This window comes from Pezoporus flaviventris, unplaced genomic scaffold (genome assembly GCF_033815535.1).
Source record: "Pezoporus flaviventris isolate CSIRO_AGI_PZ_B2104156 unplaced genomic scaffold, CSIRO_AGI_Pfla_v1 ptg000018l, whole genome shotgun sequence".
NCBI classification, from domain to species: domain Eukaryota; kingdom Metazoa; phylum Chordata; class Aves; order Psittaciformes; family Psittacidae; genus Pezoporus; species Pezoporus flaviventris.
Window position 1 is genome coordinate 748,544 of NW_026892566.1, and position 17,251 is coordinate 765,794.

At 44.4% G+C, this 17,251-nt stretch overlaps 1 long non-coding RNA gene across 1 annotated transcript in view; it reads right to left on the reverse strand.

Annotated features, from left to right (window-relative positions):
- Window positions 1-4,273: 4,273 nt before the first annotated feature.
- The window catches only part of LOC133270114 (uncharacterized), a 38,395-nt gene continuing 25,417 nt past the window's right edge, over window positions 4,274-17,251 (reverse strand). Inside the window, exon 3 of the long non-coding RNA XR_009743672.1 lies at window positions 4,274-5,566. This is a non-coding gene — a long non-coding RNA (uncharacterized LOC133270114). The remainder of the gene's footprint in view (window positions 5,567-17,251) is intronic.

A 17,251-nucleotide genomic window follows, 5' to 3' on the forward strand; every position in this document is an offset into this window, starting at 1 on the left:
CATCTTATAGAAGAAATAATATTAGATAGTATCTGTCACAAACGCTTTTTGATGGGAAGTTTTAATTTTGGTACTGAATTGGTGAATGAAATTAAATTCTCAGTTTATGTAGCTGTGACTGCCAGAGCTGCTTCAATTGAAATGGTTTATCAAAAACTTTTATTATTGATCCAAAGCTTCATGGAGGCAAAATGCAAGAAGGTGATTTGTGTGTGTTAGTGAATTTATGTGTGGTACTCCCTGCATTTTCATGCATTTGCATTTTCACATGGAAGAGGAAACCCTTTTATTCTGATCTGTGTATGACTTATGAACATGGGCAAGCACTGGGTAGGATTTTTTATTTCCTTTGTATTAGAGATGGTGATAATGAAAGGAAAGCAACCATCTGTACCAGAAGACCTCATGCTTGCAAGAGTAGCTTAAACGTCATATGTGATGTTTGCTTAAACACAGAGAAAGTTACTTAGAGCTTTAGGAAAACAGAAAGCACATGCTTCTTTGCTAAGGGGGTGTGTTCCATTTGTGAATCACAGCTTTCAGTTTCCTATTGCATGAGGGGTAAACAAGGAAATTTCCTTCTAGTTCTCCATAAATCCTTCATCTTATATTTCTTCCTTAGAAAGTCTGTTTTCAAAAGTACAGCAAGGTGTAACTCACCACTGACACTGAGTGGCAGTAGGGTTTCCATTGTGTAGTGCAGCACTGTTGGTTAGGCTTGAGAAAGGTGTGCAAACAGCTTATCTAGTGTAGGTGTAACACATGGGGCTTCCACTGTTATTTTCACAGATCTCTTGTGCTGAGTGCTGCCCTTCCTCTTGCTAGTTTTGCTGCTGAGTGAGCAAACAACAAGTAGTTTTCTGGTTTGCACACAAGGCAACATTCTTGAATATAATGCATCTTATTGGTATGTTCCCAGTACACAAGAACATGGAAATATCCTCTGGTTTCCATTCTCACGTGTGCCATATGAAAATCTGAATAACATCTTATCAAAGTCAGTATTTTCTTCCCTGTTTTTCCTAAACAGCTTGCATTCCTCATCTCATGAAAACAATCTGCATTGTACATAAATATTTATTGTGTGGCACTGATGAGAATGCTTACAAAACCCAGTGTCAGCTCGATGTTTGCCAGTGGTAAGAGACACACTAGAGTTATTTGTACCCAGGGCTTTAGGATATACTGCTTGAACAAGAGCCATGCTGGGGTGCCCTACCAGGCAATGAGGACTGAGAAAGCTGGCTTCCTGTTTTTGTTTTGCTGGAGAAGGCAGTGTGAGAGCATCATAGTGCTTTATCTCTCTGTGCTGTCTGCTCTGGATTTATCAGCTCCACAGCCAAATACACGCTGACGTTTAGCACAGCCCCTGACCAGGCCAAGGTGGGGTCCATCAGCTGTCCTGGACTGGCTGAGGGATTGCAGCCTTTCAGAGCTGCACAGCAAGATGATAAAGGGCAGAGCAGGCACTTATGGCTATCTGAAAGGGAATTAGAGAGCTGCTTCATACTGCTTGATTTTTAAAAGCCTTGTGTCATTGCTTATATCAGCACTAGGAGGAGATAAATTGTACTGTATTGAAACATTCTCCACTCCTCTTGGAAACAGCTATAGCAAGGACAAGTAGCAGGACACAATGTCCATTTGAATTCTGTTCAAAAGAAAATAGTCAACATATGTTTCCTATCCTTTTTTTAGAAGACCTGTTTCTCAGAATCTTAGTGAATAGACTTTTTTTTTTTCCCCTTGAAAATCTGTAATGGTTTAATAATTCAGGCAGAACAAATGTGTTAAAAATAAAATCCTCCAAGAATTTTTGTATAGTAAAATGGTTTTATTGTAAAACCTCTAATTAAAAAAGAAAAAAAAAATCTTTTCTATCATCAGGCCATAAATACTATACTTAAAGTATTTAAATACTGTATTAATGGCCATTGCAATTGCAGTTGTTCCTTACAGAATAGCTACTTGGGCTTTGTGAATGATATTTTTAAATTGGAGGGTGAAATATTCCTTTTAGTCAATCCCTTTTTAGATAATTAGGCAAAAAATCCGAATGTTCTGCTTGTGTTTTTTCACAGATGGGGTGACATAAGGTAGCTTCTGCCACTGTGGGTATTTCAAGCATGATGCATCTGAGAACTGGGAGGTCTGTGCTACAAAGAGCATGGAAAGGAGACAATGTCAGTATGCAAATGAAGGTTTACAAAAGGAAGACCTAGCTGGGTTGACTTTGCACTTCACAGGTACTAATTAGCACAATTAGCATTTTCCCCAATAAAATTAAGACCTGAAAGGATGCTGATAAAACACCCAGATCTTCTTTCCTAAATTGAATTGTGCTATGGCCTTCTCTTACTTGCTTCTCTTTTCTGTATACAATAAGCTGTCTTCTGGAGGTGCAGAGTGAGATTTTCTCTAGGATTTAGGCAACGTTGCACTTGTGTTCTGAACCCAGATTTGCTTGCAGAGAAGTGAGTGTAAGATGAGAGCTGAATGTTGCTTTAAGGCTGGCTCTAGCTTCTCTAGTCTGAAAGCAAGTAAAGCCAGATGGCAGAGGTCAATATTTCAGAGTCAACCCATTATTCCTTGGGTTGGTATTTTCTGGGTCTTCTACACACAGACCTGGACATACTTAACTTTGAGAAATCCAGAATGATTTCAGATGAGGATGTAACAATACTGTACATCCTAATCTGTCTGAGCCTTATGTGATAAAGGAGATAAACAAAAGTATGTGTTGCATCAGGTTTGTATGAAGGAAGATGTAGTCCAACACAAGACTGCTATGTGGGAAGAGCACCTTCTTACCTTGCAGTCCCATTCCAGGCCCAGACCAGAGGTGGAGAAAATACATGGTCCTGGGCAGGCATGGGGGGAGGGGGGGGGGGCAGGCTAATAGGGATCACTTTCCTTTCTTGGTTGATTTCTCTTAGCCTCACCCACCTTGGATCAAAGATTAATACAATCAGGCCGCTCTCAGAAAAGAGCATCCCATCCCCTCATGTTGTCTTCCTGCTGTGCTTGTGCCAGTGGGATGCCCCAGCTGACTGGCTTACCTCTTTTCCCCATGCAGCCTGGTTAAGCCTGATCCCAGTGTGGATGCTGATGGATCCCAATGAGCACTGCTGATTTACCGTGAGCTTCATTACCCAGGGTGGAGAACCATCAATGCTGGCATGTGGTAAACATGTAATTTCTAGGTATTTTCTTCTTTATCTCTTTATCTGTGACCCACTGTAGTACCAGTAATACTGCTTACAACATTGACCCACACAGCCTACAGCAAAAGTCTCAATGGCTGTGTCAATGAAAGGAACTCCGTGATGACTGTGCTTGGCCTCCCTCGGGTTAGAGGCAGCATGTCTCATGTTGTGAGCAAGCTCCTCTGCCCTAATTCAGTTCTTGAGTTTGGTATTAAGTCCTGGAGGATTTTTCATCAATGAAAAGCCCAAAATAATGACTGAGATTTCTAAACAATCTCCTAATTATTGATGCATTGCTTAGATAAACATCTCTTTCCTGTAGAAAAACAGTCTTGTCCCACTTGCCTTGAAAAGTTGTTCCTTCTTGCAGTCTCTGTAAATACCCTCTTTCATGGCTTCCTTTGCCTGGAATTGCATTGAAATGAGAACCAATAATAGGCCTCTGTTTCTGCCTTAGTTGCTCTTCCCTCAATCCCTAGAAAACTTGCTTTTCTTGGCATTGCAAGAGAAGCTCCTCTGTTACAGTTTCTCTTGCCACAGTTCAGAAGAGCTGCAGGTCTGGGCTAGTCACACAAGGGATATTTCCAGTAGTACTTGTCAGCTACCTCTGCATCTGTCCAGCATGGTGTCACCACCCTCTCTGTCCTTCCAAGCTGAATCCTCGTGCAGTGAGCACAGCTGAAGGCTGGACTACTTCATCTACCTATGGGTGAGCTATGGTTAACACAGGTTGAACGGGCTGAGCAGGGTATAGCTCAGTTAAATAAAGCAAGGGCTAAGAAGGTGGAGGCTGGGAGCAGAACAGACAAGTTCTGCCACTATGCTCCTCAGAGCAAATCCCTAGAGTGGTACTAGGGAACAAGAACTGTGAGATACACTTCAGCACTCCTGCTACCACACGAGTGGCTGTAGTGCCTGAATAAACTCCAGGTAGAAAGATATGAATTAAGTAGACGTGCAATGTGAAGAATGTTTGCAAGTGGGCTTGAGACTGTGATTTACAACAGTGCCCACTCCCTTTTACAAAAAAAAAAAAAAACAACAAACCCATACAGGCTGCTTTTTTGCTAGCTTACCTTTACCTATGTGGGACTCATTCTTTCAATAAAGAGTAAAAACAAGCAATGTTTGTGTCTTTTAAAATGCCCTCACTATTTCTGGATTTCTTCAAGTTAAATATGTCCAGATGGGTGTGTAGAAGACCCAGAAAATGCTTTGAATCAGTGCTCTTTCATTATAATTGCAGAGAGTTCTCTCTTATAATTTAATGCATTAAACCCACAGCAAACCAAATCCTTCTCTTTTTAAGTTAGGAAGCCTGTAAAACTCCATGCGAAGCTTTGGTACAGAGTCTCTTGGCCAGTACAGCTGAAGGAAGGTTGATTGTGTATGAAATTCCAGCCTGGAGGAAAAGTTGTAACAGTAAGCATTTGAGTGATTCCACGTGGATCTCTCCCACACTGATACAAAATATTAAAACACCAGCCTGCACCAGAAATCATTCTGATACTTGTAATCATCCTCTAGGGAGAAGGAATACACTATAGTGAGAATCCTCCCAGCAGGCTCAAACAGCTTGATACTAGGAAACCCGTGAGTCACAGCAACGTTAGGCAAATTGGTTTAATCGTTCAGTCGAAGGGCTTTCAAATAGCAGTGCTTACCCATGAGATTCCTGGTGTTCTGAAGTCCCCACATTTATTTGGAAGCTACTGGTATCACAGCAGTTTGATGTCGTCATTCTCTGAGTTTTTAAAGACACCTGTAGAATTTCAGACCAAATTTTTTTAAAATAACTTTCAAGAGGGAACACCTATCTACATGAAAGTCTGTCATAACAGTGAGCATCCCCACCAGATTTTACCACATTTGTACAATCTGCAATTTCACATTACCTTGTTTGTGCTGTGTCTAAGTTAAGCAAATTGTTATTTCTAGACCTGCCTGTCAAATGAAGGAGCTATAAATTGGGGTTCAGTTTGCCTAGGTCTGGACAGACTGGCAGCAGGAGAGCTAGGTATTTCTAGGTCTGTGGCCCAAAAAGTGGTGGCCTATAAGCCAGGAACATTTTCTTCATGCTTGGAGACAGGTAGCTGCAGTAATCACAGCTCAGCTCTGATGAGAAGGCAGGCTGCTGCATTTTTGCTTTATCCGGCAGGCAGGCCTATCTCAGCACAAACAAGTGACACAGGCAGCAGGACTTACAAGGAATGCTGAACAAAAGCCAGGGTTGGTTTAACTTAGAGGAGAGGTGACTCAGGGGTCATACGATCCCTTTTCATGTAATTACAAGAGTGCTTCAGGAGAGAAAGGTGTAATCTCTTCTTTCTGTCCATTGTGGATAAGATAGAAGCAGCAGGCTGAAATTACAGGAAGGGAAATTTAGATTAGATGTTTTCCACTTGTTAAGACAGTGAAACATTTCAAAAGTTTGCCTGGGAGAAAGTAGGATACCCAGGCCTGGAAGTAATAGATATGGTGATGCATTCACACAGCTGTTATGGGCTACATTAGCATTTATAACCTGTGAAATATGGACCACAGAGTAACATGAGACATGCAGGGTCCATGCAGTGTGAAAGAGCAATAGGAACACAATCTAAAGAAACCCCTCGGTCTCAGCCAGCAGGGATTTGGCAGAGCTCTGCCCTCTGTTCTGGGGGATGATTTAACATGCTGGTGGCAAAACCAGTAAAAATAGCATTTTGTAAAATGTCAACGCTTTGATCAAATGCTGAGTAATGTTGTACTCATGCATTACCATCCCTCCTAATTGCCATCAAGTTCAGAAATGCTAGATGGCTTGTAGCCTTTTCCTTTCTGATTAAAAAAGGTTGGGACATTTTTGTCTTTTCTCCAGACACCTTGTCTAAGATAATGTCAATTTCTGAGAGAAAGTAAGCCCTATTTATACCCTGAGATTTTTACAGTATTTTGATAACAAGCAGCTACTGCCAAGGGCCAGTCCTTTGCCGCTGAAAACCTATGTGAGCCTTCTATGTTTTGAATGACTTCCTGAAACAACCAAGGATGCCTCAGGATTAAATACTGCAATGCAGCTGTGCCTCCTATATGCCATGAAGAAATTGTTGCTGAGATTGGCAGAGACTTGTGAAAGGATGAATGCCATGGCATAACCTGGTCTGGCTGTTTTCCTCATTACGCTCTCTGTGATGTTGAGTCTCAGTGCTTACCAAAGACTTGACAGTTGGTAACCAGGAGCTCTTCCTTCTGCCAGCAAAGAAAATAGAGTCCTCTAGTAGAACTGGCAGAATCTCATAGGTACTGGCTGTGTTGTTGGTGTCGAATCACCAAGAAAACCACGGACTTGTTTGCCTGCTAGCAGGGCATATGAATCACAAGGAACTTCTACCCATGGTGACAAGAAAACACAATGTGAAGTCTCCATTCCTACAGATTCACTCTTTTACCCTACCTCATGCACTCCTATCAGCATTTCCCATCTCCCATTTGTGTCCTGGTGGATACCTCTGGCAGGCAAAAAAAGTGCCTAGATGAGTGGACCACTTGCCAATGCTGACAGCTGCCCAAATGGGTGTCCTTCTCCATGTCTCTCCCTTGGAACTAGCAATAATAAATTGCTGATTTCCATTAACCTAATTTTTCCTGAGACCTCTGTCCTACTTCTTTTTAAATTAGCTAACAGGTTCAAACAATACTACGGGAAGCAGACAGATGAACAAACAGATAACAGGTAGCGTAACCCTGTAAGCTCTTGTTTTCTTAGAAAACAAGGCTAAAACAAGCACTGTTTAATCAAATTGTTTCTGCCTGTAAGTTTGTCAAGTCAGGCTCCCAAGACAAAGCCTGCACCTCAAAAGCCCAGGGGTCGTATCTAGCCAAGTCCTTGAGGGGACACATAGGGTATAAAATCCCTGCCCCAGCGGGTCTGATTGAATCCTCATTGATGCAGTTCAGCACTGTTCCCAGTACTGCTTCAGCAGAAAGTGGGCACACGAGATGAGGATACCTTTGTGGCTGAAGGATGGGACTGAGTTCAAAAGGATTGGGGTTGGTCCCTGTCTGTGGTGGTGCCTTCTTTTGGGACTAGAGGGAGAAGCTAAGGTGGTGGGTTGAAAGATAGGGCAAGGGGGAATATCAGAATCTCAGTACAAAGTATTGCCTTCCAGAACACCTTTATTAGCCTCCTTGTCCTGTGATTTGGAGCAAAACACTGGCTTTTAAGAAAACATCACTGGGATTGAACTGGGCATTTTTTGTGTAAGGAGCAATGCTTAGAAACCATTTTATACATTTGATCTCTCCCACAGGGTAAACAGTAGTTATATTAATAGTTTTGGGTGGTCTGTACTGTACCTTATTTACTGCAATACGCTCTGGTCTTTGTAAGCATTCCACCGTGTTTCTCTTAAGAATGGCTTTCATTCTGCAGTCCAAGGATATGAGTTTTCCCCATAGTTTTCCAGTCTGTCACTGCAATATCATTTGAATTACATAGTGCCACCGTAAGTATGACTCCAGTCCACGTGGGGCATTTCTGACTGGTGTTTTGTCTCAACATCTTTAGAAAAGATCTTGGTAGCTTGAGATTCATTAGTCATAGGCAACAGGTTTTGTGGCACACACACTAGCATCACCCAGACCTTCTACAGGCTTTGAAGTATAGGAGAACCCATGCTCGTGGTGGCCATTAAGATCAATTAAGTTAATCTGTTCACTTCTACTACCTTCCTTTACTGCACCTCCAGCCACACACACACTGGCCAAAGTAAATTGCTGGAATCTATGCCCAACCACTGCCAATTCTTGTAAGGTATTCCTTGGATCCTATAGATGTCATGGCTTTATTGAATTCAAACATGGCTTTCTAAAGATCAAAAAAGAGAGGACCTTTGGCAATCTCTTTTTGCAAGGTTACCTCAGTGCACACAGCACAATGCTTCTTTCCATGTGTCTGAATGTTTTATATCCAGAAGACAAGGTCTTGGTCAAGGTACCTGCAAATCCTCAGGGTGTATCAAGTGCAGCTGTATGGCTTGAGATGCAGCGATTGCCTTTGCAATGTTCACATTGCATTCCAAAAATGCATTCCCTGCAAGAAATGCAGGGAGGATGCAGGAAATGCACAAAGGATTCCTGTCATACCACCAGATGATACAGTAGTTTTGTGTCATCATAAACCAGCAGTATTTGTTTTCATTTGAGATCAAAGCTATTATTTAAGCAAGTCCATTATTTAAGCAAGTCATTTTAGCTATAATCACATACCCATTATTGCAAGTAGAAAGGTTTTCCATTGTTCTCTTGGCTGTACTAACCTAGGGTGCAAATCTGTCTGCTTCCCATGGGTGTGTTTAAGGAACTGCTGTGTGAAGAACTGATTTTCTTTGGAAAAGCTGAACCTTAGTATTTTACCTACAAAAACCAGTCATCTGTTGGTATCAGGTGAGCTACTAACACATTGACAAACACTGACTTGCAAAAACAGACAAAACTCTCTCATCCAATTCAGACAATCCCCTCAAATCCAAGATATGAGTCAGGTTTATTAACCTGAGGTCACTGACTGAAAGGTGCTCCCCATTCAAACAAGAGGAAGGAGGGACAAACCTGAGTGCTCAGAATATCATTCTTTTCCACCCAGTTCCAACAGCTCAAGCTCAGGCAATGTGGAGAAATGCAGTCCCTCCTTGAGGACTCAGTTCAGCAAATCTTGTTCCTGAGGCAGCTGGGGATTGTGGATGCGGTAAATGCACTGGAGCTCATGCTTCTGCACTGTGCTTGACCAGCATCTAAAAATGTGAATGCGAAACTGGCATATTTGGGGTCCAGTTTTATAAAGCAGTGTGTGCCTGCCTTATTTCATGTAAGTGACTGTCTTCAGTGGGACTGAACCATGTGTTTAATAGGGACTGAGAGGTGCCAAACTGAAAGACATCTGGTTTATTGCCAAGCAAAGAGCAGTTTTCTCATATTGACTGTAACACTCACTTGCATCTGTGCCCTGATCATGTCATTTAGCTTCTCTACCTTGGTTGTTTTGCCTGAGAAGTCAGATTGCTAGGGTTTGCCTTTTTGACAGGAGGTGTAGGAGGATTAACTCATGAGTGTGCGTCCTGGTCTTCAGAGAAGTCTGTCAGCATGGAAAGCTATAATTAAGAATTGTTCGTCCTGCATTTGAAATTACTTGCACAACAGCCTTATCCTGAGCACAGTCAACTGCCACTACTGCTTAAAACAATAAAAGTTGAGTGTGCTTAGCAGAATCAAAATCAGACTAAAAATTTACATCTAAGACAGCCATTGGAAATCCAAAGTTTGGGAAGAACCTAACGCTTTTAGAACCAAGGGAACTCCAAAGGCTAAAGCAGTCAGTGATAGCTTTCCACCCCCTCCAGCAGGCTTTGAACAAAACTTGTATCTCCCACAACTGTCTCAGATAGTTATCACTTCATCACCGTACATTCCTCATCATCTTCTGCCTTTCTCAGGAAATAGGAATCCAGCAAGCTCTTCAAGCCTGGAGACAAGTCTTCCTGACATCAAGGAAAGGCAGAAAGCAGCATGTTGCTTCAGGACCAGCTATCAAAAGCCTACCATCCTCATTTAAAAACGTAAATAGAAAAGAACTGTGGAGGATCGTAACATTTACTTGTGAGACTGAGTGGCTTTTCCCCTTTGGGCTGAATATGGACTTGGATTTGACCTTGAGATAGCTCCAGAGCTGTAAAGCTGGTTTGATGGAGTTGTAAAAAGTCAGTATGATACTGACGGAAAAAACATCAAGCTTTTGGAAACAGAATAAAGGATTTTTGGATTTGTGGGACTTAGAAGCAGCACATCAGTACACACAGCAGCACACAGTTCACCTGTAGATGCTGGATCCACATGGGAGATGGTGAGTGATAGGGTGTGAGAAATGACAGGCAATTCCCACCAATGCCCTTGGCTGTTTAGATAAAACCAGCTTTGCAGGAGATGGGATCTCCATGCTAGAGTATTGTATTGTCAGTTTCATGGCTTCTGCATTCCTCTTGAGGATTTCCTACAAGTAAGGGGGAGAAAAGAGATGGATGCTATATAGCCTGCTAGCCTGGTTTTTAGTACAGTTACCTAAAGCACGCAGGAAGATGTATGGAAATGGTGAAAACTAATGCCAAGGGCTATAGCACAGGAGCAAGCAGGAGCTGTTTTATCCAGTTGCTGATGGAAAAATAAGGCTGAGGTAAAGGCTGGTGGGGGCAAAAGTGATAGCAGCAATTTCTTTGGGGGAAAAACTGTAAAAAAAAAAAAAGCTGAAATGGAAAATGATGCTTCTTGCCTAGAGCATTCTGTCTGCACAGGGTGGGCCTGGCTAGATGTGGCATTTGGCACAACTTCCAGATGGTGGGCAGGAATGAGAGTGGGGTGGGTGGGAACTTCCTAAGCTTTCCCGCTGCTACAAGTGATGCTGAATGTTTAGTCTGTGTGCCCATCTCACTGATTGAGGGTTGTTCCAGGCCAAAGGCAGGATGGGAATGAACAATTAGCTGGGGAAGGAGTATTAATAAGGCGATAAATGATTTCTGGGGAGGTAGGAAGCACAACACTGGGATGTGTGGCCATGGGGCTGGGACTCTTTCCCAGGGAGCAGCTGCAGCATATGTCAGGAGAACTGAGAGATCCTGTGCTGGGGTCTGGGTTTGAGTGCTGCAGGAGGCCAGAATTGTGAAAAGCAAGAGGTGAGGCTGGTTGTGAGGAAGTGGGTTGGCACACAGCAAGGTGTGGGAATTTCGAGGATGCCTGCTGAGGCTGACACTGGGGAGAGAAGAGAGAGAGAGGATGAGTTTGAAAAAGGCCTGGGGTCCTGCTTTGGAGAGGAGCAGGGAATTGTAGGAGTTTTACATGGTAAGAGTGGATGGCAGTGTTCTATTGGTAGCCCATTTTCTACTCCACACCTTCACTGGGTAATGCCAGGTACAAACTCTGCTATTTGGTGCAGAGCTATGCCTCCCTTCTTGCTCTGTCCTCCCAGGCACCTCAGGGCTCTTGCTCGCATAGGGCTTTCCATCTCTCCAGATGATCCTTCAAGGCAGATACTAGCTCAGGAGGCTGCACACCTGCCTTGTGTGGCAGGCTGCCCAGGAAATCAGCTACAGAGGGAGAAAACAGCATACCCCCATGTCTGTAGGGTAATACAGCCCTCCACACTGCAAACCATGGCTATTACCATGGTGCTGCAGCAAGAGAGTGGCTGTTTCTGGTGTCACATTCCAGTTAGACACATAATACCTCTGGCTTGGTTCTTTCTCAGCTTTGGCTCTTGTTCTATGCTGTAGGACTGAATTGTGTCCTCCTGTGCTTAGAACACTTGCAAGACCTGCTTGCAGAGACCTTCCAATTCCAACCAAAGTTGGCATCGATCTGGTCACAATGGCTCTGCTTGCTCTGTCCCAGCGAAATGTATTTAACTGTTGGCATTTAACCTTCTACCCATCATTTGTGACTGATGTGTGCTCACACCCTGGGGAGAGCCGGGAGGGCTATGGATGTACTCAGACAGTTCCAGCTGTTTGTTGTCAGCACCTGTTGCAGCAGCTTTGTTCAAGCAGTGGAAGCAGATCTGGTTAGTACTTTTAATAGTGTTGATTCCCTTTTTGTCTGCAGCATTTCAGACAGTGACTGCTCTATGAATGTGCCAGAGTTGCCAGCTGTAATGATCTCATTTTGGGGAGGACCGTGGGGTGACATACTTTACATTTGCCTGACTGTGAAGGCTGTTTGTTGCACACAGCTGTAGCTGCACCAATTCCTCCTCTATTCACCTCTTACTGGCTTAGTATAGAATCACAGAATGGTTTGGGTTGGAAAGGACTTTAGATCATCTAGTTCTAACCCTCTTACCATGGGCAGAGACACCTCACACTAAACCATGTCACCCAAGGCTCTGTCCAACCTGGACTTAAACACTGCCAGGGATGGAGCATTTACCACTACTCTGGGCAACCCATTCCAGTGCCTCATCACCCTCACAGTAAAAAACTTCTTCCTTACATCTAACCTGAACTTCCCCTGTTTAAGTTTGAACCCATTACCACTTGTCCTACCACTACAGTCCCTGATGAAGAGTCCCTCTCCAGCATCCTTGTAGGCACCCTTCAGATACTGGAAGGCTGCTATGAGGTCTCCACGCAGCCTTCTCTTCTCCAGGCTGAACAGCCCCAATTTTCTCAGCCTGTCTTTGTACAGGAGGTGCTCCAGTCCCCTGATCATCCTCGTGGCCTCCTCTGGACTTGTTCCAACAGTTCCATGTCCTTTTTATGTTGGGGACACCAGAACTGCACACAATACTCCAAGTGGGGTCTCACGAGAGCAGAGTAGAGGGGCAGGATCACCTCCTTGGACCTACTGGTCACACTCCTTTTGATGCAGCCCAGGATACGGTTGGCCTTCTGGGCTGCGAGCACACACTGAAGTTGGCTCATGTTCATGATTTCCCCTTAGTGAAGCCATGCTGGCTGTCACCAAGCCCCTTGTTGTTTTTCATGTGCCTTAGCATGCCTTCCAGGAGAATCTGCTCCAAGATTTTGCCAGGCACAGAGGTGAGACTGACTGGTCTGTAATTCCCCGGGTCATCCATTTTCCCCTTCTTGAGAATGGGGGTTATGTTACCCTTCTTCCAGTCGTTGGGAACTTCACCTGACTGCCATGATTTTTCAAATGTCATATAGACAGCGGCTTAGCAACTTCATTCGCCAGCTCCTTCAGGACCTGCAGATGGATTTCATCAGGTCCCATGGACTTGTGCACATTCAGTTTCCTAAGATGATCTCAGACCAGATCCTCTCCTACAGTGGGCCTAAGGTCTTCATTCTTACAGTCCCTGCATCTGCCCTCCAAGACTTGAGCTGTGTGGTCAGAGCATTTGCCAGTGAAGACTGAAGCAAAGAAGGCATTAAGAACTTCAGCCTTCTCCAAATCCAGGGTAGACAGGTTTCCTGTTTCCTTCTGGAGAGGGCCCACGCTATCCCTAGTCTGTCTTTTCTTAGTGACATACCCATAGAAGGTTATTTGTGTGTAGCCCAATCCTGTTGGAACCATCTGTGGCAGGAGAAGGAAGACACACATGAAAAGGGGAAAAAGGTACAGGGGGACTTTACAGGAAGATGCCAGTGTCTAAGGAAGCCAAAACCACAAAGCCACAGTTTCTTGGCTTGAAATATATGCTTCCTTTCATTACAGCATACCATACAGTTCCAGTATTTGGCATGTCCTTCTGGAGGTCAAGACTGGGATGATTTATGGAGACTGGCTAAGGGTTCCCTAGAAAGGACACCATTCTGTAGAATCACGTATTTATTCAGGAGGGGAAAAAGACTACCTGGAGCATTTCTGTTATGCTTAAAACAGTGTGCTCCCTTCACCTTAGTGTTTATGCAAAACACTTCTTGAGCTTGTTAGTCTAAATAAATTAGTTTGCTAGTGAGTCCATCTGGTTAGCATACCCAGGCACAAGGCAGGAACAGCAGAGGAATCACTGAGTCTAAGGCAGATGGGGCACTGAGGGGAAGACCCCTGATAGTACTCTTAGGTAGAGGTTTTGCAGACTTATTTTGAGATGGCCTTTTATTGATCAATCTGATTCAACAAAGCACTGTTGACTTGATGACCATGTGGCTGTGTGCTTCAGCCTGAGAGAGGAAGGTCTCCCTTTCCTTACATTCTTGCTCTGCTTTTTTGCTAGGCACTGTATCTCTGGGACAGAGCTGAGGAGCTGTGTGTGTGTGTCAGATTGACTTGTGGGGCTGATGATGCTGGTATAATGAATGCTGTGTGTTAGAAGGCAATGAACCCCCCCTTCCCTCAAATCCTCCCAAAGTCCAAATCCCCCCTTGCCATATAGGTGATATTGTAAATAAATCAACCTGTGATTTTCACCTCTATCCATTATGTGGCAAGCTGGGGGAAGGGAAGGAGGCTTGGTGATTTGATCCCTGGAAACCTCTCTCATTAGCACAGATCCAGCCACAGAAACAACAGTGAGCTCCTGCCTCTTGGCAACTGCCATATGCTTTCTCTTGCCTTCACTGTTAGAGTTCCTGTTGCTGGAGCATCCTGAATTCCTAGACCTGGTTTCTTGCTTCCATGCCAGAAACAGGGCTTTCTCCCACCCACAGAGATGGCCATGTTGCACCCTTAGTGCTGGGAAGCGGCAGGAGCAGAACTCGGTAGGACTTGGCAGCCCAGCAGTAACTGATAATTTCTCTGTCACTTTTGGAGGTGCTTGGGAAGAACATGACCAACTTCAATCTGGCTGCAGCCCCTCCTTGCGTGCTTCACTCTGGAGAGCTTTTAGGATGGCCCCTGGGTGACACTGTGAATGCTGCATGAGGATTCCACTTGCAGAGAGTTGGCAAGAAAAGATTATATGACCTGTCCGTGCTGTGGGCTCATCAGTTCTGCATAAACTCCCAGGAGCTGTGGCTGTTTGCTGTGGAGGGTATGGTGATCCTGGCTGTCACTGGTGGCCTAATCAAGATAATGGTACTCACTGCTGATGGACTGATTTCAGGGTCCTGTAGCACTTTGCCAAAGAGAGATTTGCTAGAGATGGATAAGGACAAAGGTTAAGATTAAGAGAGGATGTGACAGCAGAGACGCAGGAGGTAACCATGAACCTGCCAAAGCAGGGAAATTCAGCAGGTTTGGGGAGGCACTTGTACTCTGAAGTCTCTGTTTTTTTTTGGAGGGAAATGTCAAATCACAGATCCCTGAAGTCTGATGGGTGGAATAACAAGCCTCTGAAATATCCCATTAAATGATCTAATTTTGGGCAGTTACAGGGCTCCCATGCAGGGAATGTTGGTTATTTCCTTTCCTCACAGGGAACTTGTCAGATGGGGTAGGGAGTGAAATGATGTGAAATCTCTGGAGGCAAGAGATTAAGCATATGGAAAAATTATGTTTCCTGGAGTCCTGGGGCATGGCAAGACTCTAGAGGATTGTCAGTGAGGGAAGGAGCAATGTAAGAGTCTGTTAACCCCTAAAAGGGAAGATTCCAGGAGCTTTGGGCGTGAGGCTAACCCATCCTGGCAAGCCATGAGGAAAGCGCCATATGAAGAACGATGATACTGGCATGGCTGGCAGCATATCCCTCCTCATAGCAATGCCAGCCAACTAGCCTGTGTGTGCACTAACCCACTCCCTGCTGTGCCTGTCACTCTGGGCATTACTATAATGCTTTAGTAGTCCTATCTGTCTCTCCATAAGAAATAATAGAGAAAGATCACCCTCTTTACATGTGCCCAGTTTTTTTCTAGTCTGCACCTTATCTCCAAATCTGCTGTTCCTCTGGTGCTGTTGCAGCTACTTTTCCACCCTCACTTCAGAAATAATGGGTTGTGATGGCAACTCTGTTTTTCTGGGTAAAACCGGCGGGGGGGGGGGGGGGGGGGGGGGGAAGTGTTTTTCCAGCTGTGTCCAAAAAAATCCAGACACACAAAGGAAAATCCAATAAATTATTAACCCAGTCTTTCCATCTGCTGATAATGATGTTTCTGGTTGGGTTTTTGGTTTCTTTGTTTTTCATCTCTAGCTGCATTCTCCCTCATGGAAACACAGAATCTCGATTTGATTTGAAATGCAATGTCCTGAGCCATTTTCTGGCAAGCACATGGATGGTGACCTACATGTGGTTTTCTGCCTTTTGAATGAGAAGTAAATTGGAAATGAGTTTGCCGTACTCCTCTCATCTCCCTGTGAGAGGAGAATAATGAGCAAGAGAGTACCTTTATAGGCAAAAGATTACAGAGTTTATGCATTTACAGACCACTGACTGCGATATACTCCTTTTTTTTCCTGAGGGAGTGGTGTGGTGAAAGAGGTATTTTCAGCTGTGAAGGTTTGACCTGTATGGTTAATGTTTGTCTTATGAAGTGGTGGGAAGATGTTGGTTCCAGCTGCCTGGAACAGGCACTGACACAGCAGTGCTGGGATGCTTGGTCCATGCATCCACCTGGTGCTGTCCTGGTGGTGAGAGAAAGCTCCACGTGGCCCCATGCTGTGATGGGAGCCAAGTCTGATCCATGTGGTATGGTCATAACAATGAGTTTGGTTTGCTGCCCTGCTTCCACTCTGGTGATCAAAGCGCTGCTTGACAGGCACACCTTGGCAGCCCCTTGACACTCCATAACTTACCTATTCTCCTGTTCACTTATCTCCGTTTTTCCACCCAAGACCCCTTGCAAACAAGCAATCCTCCATAACTACTCTTTTTTTTGCCTTTGGTCCCCATTTTGCTGCATGGCATATGCAAACTTGATATTTTCAATACCAGGACCTAGGCAATCCCGGTTGACAGGATAACCAAAGCACCACTGGCCTTGTAAAGCTCCAAATGACCCCAGCAACTGCCTGTGCCACTTCTCACACAACTGCCCCTTAACCAAGCTGTGCGATCCCTTGCGGTGCTTTCATACTGGTACCTGCCATAGCCAGCAACTTCTGATGTCTCCTCTGGTCTCCTGTGCCCTGTTTGCCTAGCTGAACCTCAGTCCTGTGCCCAGGACACTGCTGGGTTTCCTGCTTGGGGCTGGCTCCCCTCTCCCATTGCTGCCCTCCCTTGGCTGGGGGATTTGCAGCAGCTTAGCCACTGAACCAGGCTGGACATTGCTCTGGAGCTGACTGTTTACCATCCTCACACAGGCAGCCTGCTGGCTGCCTGCCTCTGGCTTTTCTTTTTTATTGATTAATTTTTATTCTAGATTGGGGGGTGTCAAAATACATACCGCAAACTTGAACTTAAATTCTTCAGCAATTTGGAGTGCTCCATAGATGTGTCAAGCCCCTCTCGTAACTACTTAGCAAGACACTAGTTTTTGTGTCAGCTTTTGCTGACTTTAATATATATATACATATATATATACATATAACTGTAAACATAAACCAAGCGTTTGGACAAAAAATACAGACTTGCTTCATAAATACACTACACCCACCCCATTTCTTTGCTAACTGCCTGTTCTCAGCTATGCTCTGAGATTTAATACTGCCCTTGTGCAGCTCTGATCGATGGTGTAAGATCC